The sequence below is a fragment of the Buceros rhinoceros genome, unplaced genomic scaffold (genome assembly GCF_000710305.1).
Source record: "Buceros rhinoceros silvestris isolate BGI_N320 unplaced genomic scaffold, ASM71030v1 scaffold35385, whole genome shotgun sequence".
NCBI classification, from domain to species: domain Eukaryota; kingdom Metazoa; phylum Chordata; class Aves; order Bucerotiformes; family Bucerotidae; genus Buceros; species Buceros rhinoceros.
Window position 1 is genome coordinate 12,874 of NW_010415205.1, and position 5,231 is coordinate 18,104.

Here is a 5,231-nt window from a genome sequence, read left to right on the forward strand (position 1 = left end):
GCATAAGAGATAAGGAAATAGCGGCGGTCTGCGTGATGAGCACTTGTCTCAGCACCTCAGCAGCCTCACTGTACCAACTTGTGCTTTTGGGGAGATGACCTCAGGAAGGAAAAAGCTAAGAAATTTCAACAGCAATGAAGTGGCCTTGTGAGAGATAGGGGGTATTGGTTCAGAATTGTTAAATAAGGGCGAGTATCTCAAGGTAGGGCATTTTGAGATTCTGTAAATATGCTCTTTGGATTATTTTTTGTAGTCACTGATGTTTGTAAGCCTTATGCAAATACCTTCATTACCTCATAATTATTTTTTGTTAGGAGTCTCATCACACAATCTTGTATCTTAACTTCACTGCAGGTCATGGCTGTAGAACATCTTCCCTGAGCACCAGGCTGTCTCTTTCTGTTACTTGGAGTCTATCCGTAATACAGCTTCATATCAACCGTATAAATTCTTTAATGACTATACTGCCATAGTTCTTTATCTCTAAAAGATAACGTGAGGCTTTCTCTGAACATAATAGACTGACGTTTATCTTGTTTGTGCTTTGTTTGTACAGCCCATTGATACGTGAACTTTGTTCTTGTTTTATCCCATGAAAGGCAGTACGGGTTTTGGGACATGTATAAATGTGGGTCGAGGTACTTTTGTCACTCCTTGGTCTAACAGAAAACATTGTGGTGCTGTTGGGCAGCATCGTACAGCTGATACAAAGCAGCATAAGAGAACACAAAGCACTGAGGACACCTTCCTCCATGCTCATGAGGTACGGCCAGTAATGTTATTTTTAATTGCTGTAAGGATCTAGACACCATTCAAGTATATACGTACAGGCTACAGAATATAAAGTCAGCCCGAGTGACCTGCAAATGTCAGGCAAGAGACATGCAGATACAGACAGCAGAGACAGGAGGGCTGCTGCTGGCGTAGTTGTGCTACCAGAGTGGAGCTCAGTCTTCTGGGTTATGCTCAGCCTCGGCTGTATGCTGTTACCACTGTGTTTGTATCATGGCTTTCCCATAGAAATGTATGTGAAGGAGAAGGAGCTTGAGTGTTCCCCCTGCACACCCAGAGGGTTGAGACAAGTGAGTAGCAGCATCCTTTGCTTAGTATTATCAGATGTGCATAGCACCTGTCTGCAAGCTTAGGAAAACGGTGGTGCTGTGAAGAGGAAATCAGCCATTGCCCAAGCAAGAGCTGTTCTGAGCTCAGATGCGGAGTTAAAACAGCTGCTTTTTTTTAGTAGGCAAAGGATAAAACTGGGGCAGGGACTTGAAGGCAGGTTTAAGCAGTGAAATAATGTTAAAAAAGAGCATGTAGGTGTAAAGTGATGGAAATGTTTCATATAGCACGTTGATAGACTATTGGTGCTTACATGACTTTCATACCAGCTACTTCAGTCTGTTTTATGATAAGTACGTGACTTGTGTCTTAAGTTGCTCACGCAGTTCCTGGTGTCATTGGGTTTATGCACTTGGTGTCAGCCTTGTGTTGCAAAGAAATGTTGTTTTCCCCAGCATACAGATAGTTACCGGAACAATTAAGCTGCAAATTCTCAGCGGAATGCAGTTGATGAACTCTCACTGATGTCAACGTGACCAGGGGCCCAAAACCATTTTGAGGTCCTTAAATTGTGGTCCAGGAGGACACAATGCCGAGCATAATGGCCTCTCAGGGCAAGGTATAATTTTGGGCATTTCTTCTTTCTGTGATGAGTTCTCCACTAATGCGACTCTGAGACTCCAGCCTTATGTAAGTCAAGACAGCTTTTTTCAGATTCTGCAGTAGCCAGGGTCTTCATAAAATCCACGCCAGTCACGGTGGTGTGCTATATTTTTATAAACCGTTCCTGAGAGACCCTTGCCGTGTGAGGTGTTACTCTCTGCAAGCCATGGAGTCATGCAAATAATCAACTTAGATTGGTCTGTTGAAGAGCTCAGACTCAAGAGGGCTGGATTTGCTCAGTGTTTGAAATTAGTAATTTACCTGCAAACTTAACAACGCACAGTCTGGCCCAGGCTGTGCCTGTGCAAAGTAAGATTTGTGAGTAAATGTTTTTCCCTTATGCTCTCCTTTTTGATAGCTCTTTAACATTATTTAGACCTTTTCCACATTCAACAGCTGAGAGAAGAAATTCAGGAAATTTGTCAAAATAGCAGGTGGATTCCAAACAGCACTTGGTTCTGGAAGGGAATATTCCTAATTCTTGCTCTGTGAGATGTGCTGAATGAAAACCCAAAGGGAAGAAAAGACGTTGTGCTTGAGAGAGGGTTTCCTCTGTGCTGCTAATTCTGTATTTCAGACAGTAAGACAGAAATGCAGCGATTTCCAAAGACTCTGTTCATTCAGCAGTAGATACAGGAGCATCTCCACAGTAGTAGACACAGGAGTACTCTCCCAGTGTCACTGGGCATCAGGAATGAGTACCATGTCTAAGAACCACATCAAACTCCTTTTTCTACCCACATACGACGATAGACTCATGCCTGTGACTCTCAGACTGAAGATCAGTCTGGAATAGTATTTGTTGACCTCCTGTTCATTTTACTGAGTTTGTTTTTCCTATAGCAAACTTCTACTTCCCTAGTGCAGTAGAAGGAAGTAAATAGTCTTAAAATTACTTGTGTACCAGGGTGATTCTGAATGCTGCAGTATTTCTTTTTTCTTAAAAATAGCAGCCAGAAGGGTAAACAGAAGCATCTCTTTCTGTGTGCTTTAGGGGCATTCAAAGTCAGCAGAGTGGCTCTCTGAAGAGAGAAGAAGACCACGCTCACCTTGGATCAAGTGCCTCTACTCCACTGAGTAGGATTTATGCTTCAGTGGTTTGTTGATGGGGTTGAATTTCCACATGTTGCATGTCAGTCTTCACACGGATTGTGGGATAACCTGGTTTTCATTAAGTCCTTATGATACTGGAAGTCTTTACTACGCTTACACAGCTGAATGAAGGGAAATGCCTCTTTCCACACCGCACCTTTGAGTTTGCAGCAAAGTCGTTCAAAGCATAGAAAGCTTTGTTTGCAGCCAAGGAACTAAAATGATACGGTCCCGGCTACCTGAGGAGATGCAGATAAGCTCCGTGCAGCTGAGCTGCCAGCCCTGAGAACAAAAGCACCAAGGTCACCCAAGATAAAAGAGGTACTAAGAATTCATACTTAGACCAAACTTTTAACATTTCTAACAAAAACCTCCCAAACCTAAGAGAGTCCCCTTTGGTGTTAGAAAGGAAGAATAATTATTATGAGAAAACAATTATTGTGAGAAAAGGGGAAATTCCTGGAATATTAGGCAAGTGAGGCTTCAGTCTCTCTGTGATTATCATTTGCAGTTGAAAATACCACAAGTTACATCAACACACTGACAATCCCCCTGCTAAATATGATGCAAACCCTGTGCTAACCACAGAAAACAAATAAATACCAAGGCAAATACGTGTGTGTGCATCTATGGAAGTGTTGGTGAGTGTCTTCAGACAGGAGTCGGAATTATAGGTGAGGGCATGGCACTGTACGGTAGAAAAGACTGGCAAAAGAGTGTATTAGTCTTGCATTTTATTTTTACAGGTTACAGCCATATCAGACATCACACAGAAAATCTTGGTGTTCCTCAGAAATTGTGTTTGCATGTGCCTATGCCTTTATTTCCCCAAAGAACTCGGTTTTTTGTGAGTCTCTAATGCCTAGTGCCTGGCTGGAGATACAGAAAAGGGAGACTGCTCTCTCGGAGCGCGTGGGCTGTATGTCCGTGCTTTGTGATGAGATCACTTCAGGTGCCTGGAGTGAGGTGACTTGAAGATGGGAACATTCCCAAATCGCTACTCACGTGGGAAAATGGCATATGTAATTTGTAGCGTTTAACAGTCCTGTCCTTCAGAGGGATACTTGGTCACCAGAGCATTTATCTTAAACTTTAAATAGGACAATAATACTCTGATGCTTATCCAAGTTGCGGGATCCAGCTTAGTGGCCAAGATACCCTGGCATCCTTTTCCAAAGGCAAGTCTGAAGGGATTAACATTAAACGTTCCCCTGGTGAATTGATATCTGTAGGATGGCTAACTCATTTTCACTCTCCTGGATGAAGGAGCAGAGGCCACGGTGCCCCGCAGAGCTGGAAACATCATCCTCTCAGACCACCTGATCTGAATGTCTTCTGTTTGGTGTGTCCCAGAGTCCACATCCCCCACGTCTATTTGGGACAAAACATGTATCAGATCCACTGAGAAACGTCTATTGTACCATATCAGTCCCCCAAACTGAAAATGTTTCACAGCCTCTTCTCCCTACTGGCCAATTCACAGGGTCCCTGTACAGCCATCTTCGAACTGCAAGGAACAATTCTCCACTCGTGTGAGATTTGGAGCAATTTTTTTGACTTGCAGAAAGCAGGGGTGATGGCTGTCACTCCACAGCTTAAATGGTCTGAACGTGCTGAGTTCAATTAGGGCTGGCCCTAGAGCATCTCTGGACAACTGCCTGATCTTCCCTAAACCCCGCAATGACCCTAAAAGACCAATGTGCTAGAAAACGAGCTATTCTCTCTGCAAACAGCTTTGTCCTCCAACAGCGTCCTGGCATGGCAGCTAGCAATGCTGGGGACCCCTCAGCTGATGCTCAGGCAGCCTCACTTCTCATGCGATTTGCACGGCGAAGCTCACAGCTCAGGAGAGCCCGCCCGGCGAGTAGGTAAATGGCAGCAAAAAGGAACAGTCCAGCTGGTGAGGTCTGGTTACCCAACAGCGAAGGCCCTTATGATCAGGCCTAGAGATGGCAGCCCTTGCAAAAAGAGCCGTCGGCAGCGCTTCTAGGAGTCCGTATGCTGTTCTGAAGCACGAATGCCTTTTACTTTCATAAAGAGTTTGCTGCGGTAGGAAAACAAAATTGTTTAGCTATTTGTTGTGCCATGATAACTGCTGTTATCCTCTCACCGGTAGTTACGGTTTTGAACTGGCAGTTTTCTCTCTAAAACAAACTAATTTCATGGCAGCCCAAATGTCACGGAATTTTTTTATTAGTATATTAACAGCTACATACAAAATAGGTTGTAGTGCTGATATAAACTGATGTTTATTTGTCTGTGGCTTTAAGGGGCTTATAACTGTATACGATTATCCTTAATATGTTTGGGATTCAGGACTGAGGAAGTCTCTGCCAATTTAGGAGTATCCTTGGCCAGGAATTTCTTGAGAACTCTTATCCCAGAGGCTGCATTTGAGGCTCAAGTCTTCTACCAGG